Source organism: Ceratotherium simum, chromosome 26, assembly GCF_057802395.1.
Source record: "Ceratotherium simum simum isolate JZ-2026a chromosome 26, ASM5780239v1, whole genome shotgun sequence".
NCBI classification, from domain to species: Eukaryota; Metazoa; Chordata; class Mammalia; order Perissodactyla; family Rhinocerotidae; genus Ceratotherium; species Ceratotherium simum.
In genome coordinates, this window is record NC_141925.1 from 20,510,389 (window position 1) to 20,523,395 (window position 13,007).

Here is a 13,007-nt window from a genome sequence, read left to right on the forward strand (position 1 = left end):
GGGAAAGACGATTGAATATTGAGTTTTTGTTTTATTGAGTCAATTATTGTAACTGTCTTAGCTGGCAACTTTTTGGGAACGGTTCTTTGGTGAGCAGAGTTCAGATCCATTTTTGGACCGTGATAAAGAATCTAATTTTGCCCCCGTTCTTTCCTTGGTTCAACTGTGTCATTGTCTCTTCATACTGACATTGAAAAGGTCATGTTGTTTATTTCAACAGTATTTAATTCTGAAACATACACTACATCTGAGTCAGTCAATAAGACAGCACCACCAGCCAGCTCCCACCCAAGGCACAGCTGAATGAAGGAGAAGCTGACGTGCTCATAGACCTCCTGGAGGCTCTGGGTGTGGATACGGCTTTGCTAGTATATACTAGCTAGTACTATATATATAGCTAGTACTATAACTTTTATAGTATAAGAATAAAAGTCTCACATTTCCCCCAGTCGTGTGCACACGGGAGGGTTTTCCATCCCCCAGGACTCGGCAGGGAGTACTCGTCAGCACCGGGGAGGAGAACTTTGCTCCTAAATAATCAGAACTGCGATTCTGCTGGGAGGATGTTTCTTTGTTAGCTTAAGTAGAGCAGAGACCTTGTGACTTTATTATGGGTTGTAAAACTGCCGACTGAGGCTGAAAAGTGAACATAAACATTGTTGTTGAATCCTGAAGTTGTAAGGGTCTCTGATGTTAAGATGAAGATAACGATGATAATGATGGTAGTTATTTTGATATTATTATTAATTTCTTGGCCACTTATTATGTGCCAGGCACCATATTAAGCACTTCACGTGTAGCATCTAATTAAATCCTCACAACAGGTGCTGCTATTCCATGTAATAGAAGAGGAAATGGAGGCGCAGAGAGATTAAGTGCTCTGTGCAAGGTCACTGCGCTAGTGTGTGATGAAGCGAGACAGTCTGACTCTATTAGAGGCAAACCGGAATGCCCGTGGGCAAAGGGCATGTAGTTTAAGAAAGCCCCCCAGAGGATTCTCACATCTCCCCAGTGCTACACTTTCCCTCCATCCCAAGTGATTAGAATCACAGCTGTACAGCATCCCTGATGAGTCCTGTTTCTCTCTGGACACTTCCTGGTGTTAGGAAGCCAGGTCCTTTAGAGGCAGCCAGTTCTACTTTATGGCCCTTCTAATTGGGGCATACTCTTATATTGATATCAGATCAGCCTCCCCAGAGTTGTGGCCACTGGGTCCTGTCCTGTCAACAGAGCCTCTTTCTCTGTAGAGCGTCCTCCAGACATTTGCAGATGCTGGTCTTGACTCCTGAATCCTGTGATTTCCAGGCTAAACACCCCCCCACACACATATGCAAGCATGTTCCATATGACATCACCCCCAGGTGCCTTTTGCTCCCCAGGTAGTCAACATCCATCTTAAAATACAGACACAAGATTGAGCACAGTATTCCCAATAGTGTCTGACCCTCAGTGTATACAGTGGGTCCAATAAACAATCTCTTGATTATTCTGGAGCTGGGGAACTTGGATGAGTCGGTTCCCCTCTCTGCTCCTCTGTTTCATCATCTGTAATATATCGATGATGATGGTTTCTCCATCAGAGGATCTTTATGATGCATAAAGCACTCAGTACATGCCTGGCACATAGTTGGCACTCTAGGAGAGTTGAAATTATTTTTGTTAGCAGTGTCACACGTTGATTAATGTCTCAGGTGCAGGGTCTTTGAGGGGCGGAACAGTGTCGAGTCCTGCTGATGCTATTTTGTGAGATAATGTCCATGTGTACACTTGGGGTTGGGGAGGGGCCCTGCACGTCACAAGCAGTATCATCACTTTTACTGAACCATTTGGATAGGGATCCAAATGCAATCTGGAAGATAAGAACTGGTTCTCCACTCAGGAAACTGGGATCTCGGAGGTGGGACACACAACTCATTTGGGTTTCGTGGGGCTATTCATGAGTTCTGAAAATGTGGACCCTCCCACTCCTCCCTTGCCAGAGGAAGGATGCAAATGCTCCCATCCCCACCAGTGTTGAACCCAGTGACAATTAGGGTTCATTCTTTAGTTGTAGAGCAATGATTTTCTTTCTTTCTTTCTTTTTTGTGAGGAAGATTGGCCCTGAGCTAACATGTGCCAATCCTCCTCTTTTTCTGCTGAGGAAGACTGGCCCTGGGCTAACATCCATGTCCATCTTCCTCCACTTTATATGGGACGCCGCCACAGCATGGCTTGACAAGCGGTGCGTCGGTGCATGCCCGGCATCCGAACCGGTGAACCCCGGGCCGCTGCAGCGGAGCGCGCGCACTTAACCACTTGCGCCACCGGGCTGGCCCAAGAGCAATGGTTTTCAAAGTGTGGTCCTCAGACCAGCAACATCAGTATCACCTGGGAGCACCCTCAGTGCCTGAGGGTGGGGCCCTCCAGGTGAATCTGATGCACGCTGCAGGTTGAGAATCCCTGTTGTGGAGTTCATTGTTAAAAGCTCAGGCAGCGAGGCGAGGCAGAGGCCAGAGGAATGTGGCAAGGAGAAAAATCTCTTTAAGAGGAAGACCCTGGTTCTCACCCCGTCTGGGCAAGGGGTGGTGGCTTCCAGGCACAGGTCATAGACTCAGATGCCCAAGAGGCCAGGCAGATAATGTAAATGAGAGAAGAGGGAATGGTGGGGACAGAGGCAGGCTGGAGAGCTGACGAGCTATCTAGAAGGCTCAGGGGCTGTTCATCTCCAGCTGACCAGTTGGAGGATCCTATCAATCATTACTAATTATTGTAATCTTTTTTTATTATCCACGGTAAGAACGGCTACCTTTTTCCAAGCGCCTTCTATGAGCCGGGCGCTGGGCTAGCCAGGTTTGCCCTGTAGGGCTGCAGGCTCCGCATTGCTCCATACACATCAGGACTTTTATATGAAATCTCACTATTTTTTGATATATCGACCACAAAGTTTTAAAAATTAAACACAGTTCAGGCCAAACAAAACACATCCGTGAGCCACATGTGGCCGTGGACCATCAGTTTGTAACCTCCGGGCTAGCAATTACTCAAAGACAGGTTGACATTTAGCCAGTTCCCTTTAGTACTGGTTATTTATAACCAGAGTCCATTCTAACTGATGAAATATTTTGAATATCCCTGCTAAGCGATAATGAATATGAAAGGCCTAGCCAGTGCCTGGCTCAGAGAGGGTGCTCTGGGGGAAAAGTTAGCTGTTCTTATCATGGAGAATATAAAAAGATCACAGAGATTAGTGATGATCAGCAGGATACTTCAACTGTTCTGCATTTGACGTGGTTTCCAACCAGCCAATGCTTGAATTCGCTTGCCTGGGTTTAACAGTGACTTTCAAAGTACAGTAACTGGGCTGGGCTATATCCTTCAAGATGTTCTGCCTCCAGCTTCAAGGAAAAGAGGCACTGCCCTTGATCTTCTTAGACTGAATTAGAGGTAATAATAGTAATGGACACACCACCCACTCATTTGATTCAACCTGCACCTATGCCTATCACAGAGCGGATGCTGGCTTTAGAGCCCCCACCCCCACCCGAGGATGTCACATTTCCCATCCCCTGCACCTTCCCAGAGGCCCGAGGGGAGTGTGTGCAGAGTGCCACGTGCCCTGCGGGATATTAAAAGACACGCGTGGGGGCTGGCCCGGTGGCTCAAGCGGTTAAGTGCGCGCGCTCCGCTGCAGTGGCCCGGGGTTCGATGGTTCGGATCCTGGGCACGCACCGACGCACCGCTTGTCAGGCCATGCTGTGGCGGCATCCCATATAAAGTGGAGGAAAATGGGCACGGATGTTAGCCCAGGGCCAGTCTTCCTCAGCAAAAAAAGAGGAGAATTGGCAGATGTTAGCACAGGGCTGATCTTCCTCACCAAAAAAAAAAAAAAAAGAAGACACGCATGTCTCTTCTCAGTGCTTCTGATTCACGTGTGTGGTTAAATAGAATGCAGGTGAGAAAAAACAGGGCCATAGCAAAGGATGGTATTCCAGCATCACTGAAGGGTGCTGTTATTGCAGGTTCATTAAAATCATTTTAAATGGGTTTTTAAGTTGTTCTCAGTGCCATCTTTTATTATGGCAAAGAGCTGTTCTCAGTATCATTCGAAATGACTGAAATACGCTAGCTTTGGTGTATTGTTTCAGGGTACAAGAGTAATTTTTTTTAATGTGCATCTGATTGTGTTGCTCTCTTGCTTGAAGCCCCCCCTGATGGCTCTCTGCTTCTCCTAGGATCATGTCTGTTGTTCCTTAGCATATATGGCTTTTGGGGTCTTCCAAGGTCCAGCCTCTGCCCTCTCCCCAGCTCCAGCTCCTGATGACAACCAGCATTTCTGAGCTTCTTTCCGCTCCTCGAACATGCACTGCCTTGTCTTTCCTTCCCAGCTTTGTCCATGCAGAGCCATCCACCTGGGCTGCCGGAAGCCCTTCCCCATGCTCCCTCCACCTCCCACCCCTCCCAGGGCCTTGCTCCTTCCCCCTCATCAAATCAGTAGACCATCACCCCCTCAGGGAGGCTCTAGTTGATTCCTGAGTAGGGATCATTGCTAGTGTCCTATGAACAAACTCATCACACTTTGTCATAATTACTTGTTCAATAGAGTGTCGGTATTTTTGACTAGACTGAAAGACTGTGATTGTCTTTTCTGGTGTCAAATCCTAGTGCTCAGCGTAAGTTTGGCGTATAACAGGTGCTTAATAATTTTTACTGAATAAATGAATAGCTATAAAATAGGACGCTGCGATGCACTATGCTGAGGAGCATAAGGAATTCTTTGGGGATATGCATTAGAGCACAAGGTGTTTTTCTCACGTACAGCAGGATGTCGCAGATAAATTGGTTGTTGTGTAAGTTACTACCCTGTTTATAGAGGGCTATAATTTAGGTGCTGAATTGTATCTGTCATGGCTTTGTATGGTTGTGCAGTGTGCGCTGACAGAGTGCTGGTGAAGAATCTGATGATTCAATGCATGAATGTTGGACTTTGGATAGAGAGGGCTGTGACTCCTGCAGTCTGTCGTTGCCCAGTCTGATGCTACGGGGGCCGTGATGTAGCCTAGCAGAGCTTCTTAAATCTTAATGTGCACGCACAAGTCACTTGGGCATCTGATAAAAATGTGGATTCTGATTCAGCCGGTCTAGGGTAGAGCCAGAGATTCTGCATTTCTAACATGTTTCCTGGTGATGGGGTGCTGCTGGACCATGGGCCACACTTCGTGTAGCTGGGGCTAGATCGTGGTTCAGTGGGGCACCGCAGGCCAGGGATTTGAGTGGCAGATCCTGTTGTAGTCAGTGTGCCATGTAGGATGGTGAGGGCTGTGCTGAAGTGTATAAGCTTTAGTACAGAACGTGCTGGTGAATGTGGTTCGGGGCACATGGCAGGCTGTCGTGGGTCAGCGTATGGTGGGTGGGAGGTGCTAGTTTGTGTGCTGAGGGGCAGAGTATGTGGCTGAGTGCATGGTAGAGCAGTGGGTTGAGAAGCAGTGTGTTGCAGGTTCTGGCCTCTGGTGGGGACATGGCCAGGTGCTATGGGCCATCCGTTCAGCAAGTATTTATCGAGGTTAGGTCCTGTTCTATGTGCTGGGGACACAACAATAAAAGAAAATCTCTGCCCTCATGGAACTTATATTCTAGAGGGAAAGGGCAAATAATAAACATAGAAATCAGTGTGAATATGTTTGAAGTCGATAATTGCGGAGGGATGGGGATTGGAAGAGCCGGGTCAAGGAGAGGTCAGTTTTAAATAGGGTAGTTGGAAAGCCTCACTGAGAAAGTGGCATTTCAGCAAAGATGGGAGGAACGTGAGGGAGTGAGTAAGCCATGTGTCTATCTGGCGGGAGAGTGGTTCAGGTGGTAGTAACAGGTGCAAAGGCCCTGAGGCAGGAGCTTGCCTGGCACGTTCACAGGAGAGCAAAGAGTCCAGGTGGCTGAGCTGAGTGGGCAAGGGAGAGAGTAAAAGGAGATGAGATCAGAGAGGCCATGGGAGGGGCAGATGGTGCAGGCCCCTGTAGGATCTTTGGCTTTTACTCCAGCTAAGATGGACAGCCATTGGAGGGCTGTGAGCAGAGAAACAGCTTGATCTGACTTTGAGTTTTAAAAGGATCACTCTGACTGCTGTAGATACGGGGGTGAAGTCAGGAGACTGGTTATGAGGCTCTGGCAATAATCTAGGTGGGAGGTGCTGGGCACTTGGACAGGACAGAGCTGCTTGAGAACCTCCGGGTTGTGTTCATCTTGGCATCCCCAGCCCCGCCCCAGTTCCTGGTGCCTTGTCGGCGCTCAGTAGTTACCCCCTGGACATGAAGGAATGGCTGAAGGAGAATTCCTCCAGACTGCCTGCATAATTGCCCCTGGAGTATAACATGTGGCAGCCGAGCCTTGGTCCTGGTGAAGAGGAGGATGAACTAATGAAATCTGCCGTGAAAGCTTCTGGAGTTCAGAGAGCCGGCTTGCAGGGCCTAGAGCAGGGCGTGGTTGTGCAATGGGTTGTCCTCCCTCCTGTCAATGTAATTATATGGCGGTGTGGGAGCTTCCATCTGCTGAGGGCTGTAACCGGAAGTTCCATTTGTCTGGGTGATCAGCTCAGAATTATGGCTGTGCTGTAACTGAGGTTGCATTGAGGCCACACCATGGAGGAGCACGTTTTGTTGGAGAATTTGTAGTATGTGGTGCTATAATGTCACAGTGCAAGATATGCTAGCATAGTATGTTTACATCGAAATGCCTGATGGAGATTTTGATGGCATTCATGTATTATTATAAATTGCCTTAGTGAAGTCCAGTAGTGTCCATATGGCAGGACTTGCTGTGAAAACAAGGTAGGGACACAAACCTGGGCCTCAAGTCTCCAGCTGCCCCAAGGAGGCAGCCCTTAGGTCAACTTACCCAGCCGGCAGCCTAGATGCAGCAAATCGAAGGGTGAGAGAAAAGTAAGCAGACAACAAGGGCGCCCTGCTTCAGTACAGCCCATGGCGTCTTAGACCCAACACGTGCCAGAGTGTGTGTACAGCGACCTGCCCACTAGTAAACGTGGCTCTACTGTTGTTCTAAAATACATTCAATCTGATCGTCGCTCTACTCTAGGCAAGGGTTGAAGAGGATGGCTAGACGTGAAGTGGACATTAAGATGAGCCCCATTCATCGTGGGCAGCCATCCAAGACTGTCCAGACGTGATCAGCGGGCTCACTCCTTCCTTCCTTCCGTTCCAGCCAGGGTGTCAGGCCTCACCAACTCCAGCCCCACCTGTACCATAGACTGATTCCAGTCAGTTCTGTTCTTGTCACCTAGCCTCATCTTTGCTTGACACAAAGCCCCGTAGAATTTTGAGGCATCTGCACATCAAGAAAACCTTGAAATCTTGCAGTCTGAAAAAGCAGGGCCCCTCGTCTCCATTCTACTTCCTTCCAGCCTTTCATTTAATATCGTTTCCAAAATACTGCATAGGTTGTCTGATCACATACCACTGCCCGCATCCTCTGGGAGCCTAAATGCTGAGCTGCTTCAGAAACTAAATCATGCTCACAGGACTTGGTTTCTCGGCAATTCTGTCATCTGAAAACATTGTTTATGTAGCTGAGGTCAGAAGCTTCAAGTGCTGCTTTAATGAGCTGCAGTTCTGTTCATGTGACATTCTCCTCCAAACTCAATTGCCCTTTACACCGGATGAGTAAGTGTCTCTGTGTGTGTGTCTGAATGTGTGTTTGATGTGCTGACATTTCTGAATCGAAGCCACAAAGCGTAACCTTTGTATGTTTGCTATTAAAACTCCAAATTCAAGGCTTAAGCAAAGGATCTAACTTTTACTTAGTATGATTTATTTAAGAATAGAATAAATAGCTCCCCTGCAGTACCAAATGCTCAAGAGAACAATGCCTTTTTGAAAATTGGGATTTAACATAATTCTCATAAAACCTGTACTATTCAAATGTATTGGAAAAAAATATTGAGTTCTTGTCTGGGCCAGGCACTGTTTTGCCATTCAGGCATTACCTCATTTAATTCTCACAACAACTCTATGAGGTAGGTGTCATTGTCACCCTAGTGCAGATGAGGGCATCGGGCTTGGAAAGGTGAGGACTTTTGCCCAAGGTCCAGCAGCTAGCCAGTGGCAGACCCAACACTTGAACCCTGGACTCCGTACTGCCCAATATTCTTGGAAAGATTATGAGAAGAACTTGGAGCCCCTTTTAAGGTTTGTGATTGCGCTCATGGGAGAGAGCCATGATAACACCGTCTAATGGTGTCTGTTATAGAATAGAAAAAGACTAAATATTCTCACAATTCAAATGATTTTAAATGTATTTTAAAATATTGCAACAAACAGGTAGCATACTCACATCTTTTACAGTTCACTGGCAGGATTTTAGAAGATGCAAATCTCACTTGTTCCTTAAGGCTTGGATTTCGAGGCTGACAAAGACGGCAGACGGTGAATAACCCCTGGAAGTGGGGCATGGCCGCCTCTGAAACAAGGCACTCAGGACGGGCTCATTAAGTAGACATTTCCCCACTCGCTTCATTTTGTTCTTCTGGTTATCCACAGAGTGGAGTTTGCGGAGATTGTAATCAAAATATTAGCTGCATTTGTACACGCCTAACAGCCAACAGTCGTTTAGGACACATAGACTGGAGTCTGTCTGTTTCTCTCTCTTTCCATCCATGCACCTACCCATGGAGAACCTATTTAAACTGCAGATCAAACCAGGCTCCTTTTGGATGGTTCGAATTGGCAGGTTCCTGGGCCAAGTGAAGCTCCTAAATCATTGCCTAAATCAGGTGCATGACTTTGAGCTGTTGCCTGGCAGAGAAGCCAACAGTTTGGATTGAAATGGGAAACGGGAAAGTCACATGCTGGGGGAGAGCATGAAGCTGTTAGGATATGTCTCGCAATAACCACTGAAACGTAACAGAAGTCAAGAATTGAAAGATACCTTAGAAGTGGAATTCAACTCCTCCATTCCATAGATGAGCAAGCAGAGGCCCAGAGATGTGCCTAAGTGGTTTACGCAGGGAATATAACAGAACCAGGGCAAGAAAAAAGACACTCCGCTTAATGGATACAGGACTTTATTAATAACACTATGTATAACAACAACAATAAAATGGGCCAGGCATGTTCTATTAAATTATTCAATTTTACTAGAGAGCAGAGCACTCTATCTGTTGTACTAATTTCATTTCATCCTCACAACAACCCCATGAAATAGATGCTGTTATTACCTCTCCTGTACACCTAAGGAAACAGGCTCAGAGAGGTTAAGTAACTTGCCCATGCTCACACAGCTAGTAAGTTCGAGTGCCAATTTAATTTCAAGTCCTATTTCTTTACCTCCAAAGCCTGTACTCTTGGCCTCTACAGTGTTTCTCCTCTCTTCTCCCAAACTCAGCTGCACAGGTGTGGGATTTGAACGGCTCCTGGTCCAGTCCCGAGTTTAAATACTTTCCTGGGGGATGGGCTCTGTTGAACAAATGTCCATGAAGCCCAGCTTCTTGGACTCTGCCGTCAGCCCTGCCTGGGTTGTAGTTCTTATCACAATGCCCCAGAAAGCTGTTGACCAAAGGGTGGGAGAACTTGAGATGAGCAAATGGATCCAGGGAGACTGGGTCAAGCAGAAAGAATGTGAATTGAGAGTCAAATGGACCCAGGATTCAAACACTAGCTTTGCTATTCAGCAGCCAAGTAAAGAGATGGGAAGTAGCTTGATCCCTCTGAGCCTCCACAAATGCAAGCTCTCCGATCTCAGCAGGCCCTTAGCCTTTCCAGTCAGTCCCTCTCTGAGTCCCCTTGGCGAATCCCCAAACCTTTTCTTTCTGAAGGTCCTCCTATGAAAGTTCCAGTGCCCTTGGTCTCAGCTGATAGCCCCATCTCCTGAGTCATGGGAGAAATTGAGGCCCAGGGGTGCCCGTGAGTGGGTGGCCCTCAACTTCCTGCACCCTCCCTGCACCTGCATAGTCATCTTGACCTCCTGATCTCCTTCCCTCTGTGTGTCAGCAAACAGGTGTCCTCGCCACGTAAGACTTACCCTCCCCTCCTGCTCTGAACCCCCGTTCTCCCATCTCCTTTACACATCTCCTCTGAGTCCAGTCTGTGTCTACAGCTTCTCTCTACATTAATCACAGCTCCTTTGATTACAAATAGGAACCTGATGCAAACTGACTTTTAAACAACAACAAAAATTTTTTTAAGTATTCGGTGGTGGCCGGATCCAGGGTCCAAAATAATGTCAGAAGGAATCCATTTCTCTGTATCCCTTGGGATCGCTTTCCTCTGCATTGACTTCATTCTTCATGCTCAGGCTTCCTTGGGCACACTGCTGTTCTAGACTTACATCCCATTATCTTAGCAACCTCTGCCAAAAAAGAGCTTCCTTGTCCCAAAATTCCCAGCAGCCTGGAACTCAATCTTATTGGAAGATATTAGGTCATATGCCCATCTCGGAAGCAATCACTATGCCAGAGGGGTGGAATGTGCTGATTGGCCGGGTCTGAGTCACCTGCCAAGGGACTGGGTCTACACCTGTCCATACCAGACATCTTGAGTGAGGGGAAGGAGTGGATTTTCCAAGAAAAATAAAGCCGCTATAGCTAGGGGAAAAAAAGGGAATGCCTGCCGAGTAGGCAAAGCAGCAGATGTCCATTCTGACTCTTTCCTGGCTTGTCCTCCTCAACATATGAACATGCGAAGTCTTTCTCATCTTAAAAACCCCTTCCCTCAAACCTGGATCCCTCCCTCCTACCACTAGGGCTTCTGCCCTGTCTTCTCTCACAAACAGACTCTTGAAGGAGTTGTCAGTTCTTGTCATCTCCGCTTTATTACAATCCATTCTGTCCTCAGTTTGGTGCAGTCTGCCTTCTGCCTCCACCATTCTATTGAAATTTCTCTCATTGAGGTCTCATCAATGACCTCAAAATGGCCTCCTTTCAAGACTTGTCTTATCTTTCTTGACCTGAGCAAATTATTTGGTACTTTGATCTTCTCTCCTTAAAAAGAAAAATCTGAAAAACTGAAATATTCAAGCAGCATCAAAAGCTATACAGCGAAAATAAGTCCCCCCCAATTCCCCGAAAGACTCCTAACTTGGCTCCTTGGTTCTCCTTCCCAGAGCCACCCACTCTGACCAGGGTCTTGTGTGACCTTCTAGAGAGCCTGTGTTCAAGCACAGAAGTACTCCACCTCACACACAAGGATTTTAGCCCCCGTGTTCAATTTCCATGCCTTCTTTTACTCCCTTCCATCTTGGAGATTGTTTTTTATCAGCACATTGAAATCTACTTCATTCTTTCGATAGCTTATATCTGTAGGATAAATTCAGAGTCTCTCTCTCCTTTTAAGCCCCTCTTCTCCCTCATTTTTATGGCACCCAGCTCACTGACTTGCCTCCTACACCGCAGCCACTCCCGGTAGAAGTACCAACTCCATGAAGACTTCCGATGACAGTAGAACTTGGAGGGTTGAGACGTGTCCATGACCTAGAAAGGGAGAGAAAAAAGCTTATTTTTTGTTTATTTACACATGCAGTTTCTTAAAAACAACCGCAAAATGCCCCCCCAAGTAGGGTATGAAAAACAACAACTCAGAGGTGGTAGGTGAATCTGCTTGAAATGTCTTTCCAAAGGATTTCGGTTTGGGTGGGAGTGGAAATGTGTCCCTTTTGCCCCTGGGCACACATCTTTTCCTTATTTCCTCTAACTAAGAACCCCAGGGCCTGGCTTCACCTTGCAGCTGCCTCACATATCCCATCAGCCTTAATGGGAAAGATTTTGTTTTGTGTTTTAAGTGCCTATAGCTGTAATGGTAATATCCTAGGAGAGGTTGGGGTGTGACAGGGCCTGCAGGAGCCCTCTGTAGCCAGAGCACAGCCACCCCCATCAGTCTAGCTCGCTGAACAGGACTGGGTCAGGCAGCACCCAATGGCAGCTCCCAGCTGCCGTGTCAAATATTTCGTGTGCATTTCATCAGGTCATCCTCTCTGCACACTACAAGGTAGATCTATTTGCTGTAACAGAAAACTAGGCTTAGGGAATTCAGCTAACTTGCTTAAAGGTTGTATAGCTGGGGATTGATGATGCCAGGATTGGTACCCAGGTCAACTTTTAAGTCCATGCCACACAATGGGAAACAAATTGTAAGTCAGTGAGATAGAATAGATGTAATAGAAAGCCTGTCGTCTTTAGAATGGAACAGACCCGACTCTGAATCTTGCTTCCTCTCCTTTACCTTGTATGACTTTGACCAAATTGTTTACTTTTCCAGTTATCTGTTAGAAGAAGCCAATCCTTTTCCTGCCTGTTTCACAGACCTGTGAGAATGAAAGCTATAAAAACATAGGGAAATAAAAGAGATTATTACTATTTGAGGGCTAGTTTATTTGAAGCCATCAGTGGGGGTTCAGGATGAATGGTGAAGAATAGATAAGAAATAGGATGCTTTGTTGACATGGGAAAACGTTTGGAGTGTGTTTCATCTAGTGTTTTAAAAGCAGGCTAAGGAATAAAGTAATAATTCCACATTTGTTTGAAGAGTGAAGGACTCCCATTCATCCAGCCATCCAGGACACAGACCAAAACGTTAATATAGTAAAGATATCGGGGCGGTGGAGTTACAAAGGGTTTTGTTGTTTATTTTTCTTGGTGTTTTTGTACAACTTGTTTGTTTTGGCAGTAAATGTGGAAGACTGACAGAAGAGTCTGGATCAGTTGTCAGATCTGGGATCAAATCTTGGTGAGGTACTTAAGCTCTCTAACCTTGTTCCTCATTGTACAGCAGAGACTGCATAGAACTGTCTGGAGATTAAATGAGATAATGCTCGTAAAGCACTTACACAGTATCTGGCTGATAATAAGCACTAAATATACATCATTCTTCACCCATTTGACAATATGGAGTGCCTACTGTGTGCCAGAGCTTGTCCTGGGTCCTGGCAATGCAGCGGTGAGCCAGAGGTGGCGCTAGCTCTCATGGAGTCTATTTCACAGTCTAGATGGGAATACAGACAATAAACAGATGAGCAGAGAAATAAACATGTAA

At 46.5% G+C, this 13,007-nt stretch overlaps 1 protein-coding gene across 3 annotated transcripts in view; it reads left to right on the forward strand.

Annotated features, from left to right (window-relative positions):
- PRKCB (protein kinase C beta) overlaps nucleotides 1-13,007 on the forward strand; it is a 308,559-nt gene that overhangs the window by 281,594 nt on the left and 13,958 nt on the right. The gene's annotated exons all lie outside the window — the stretch shown is intronic.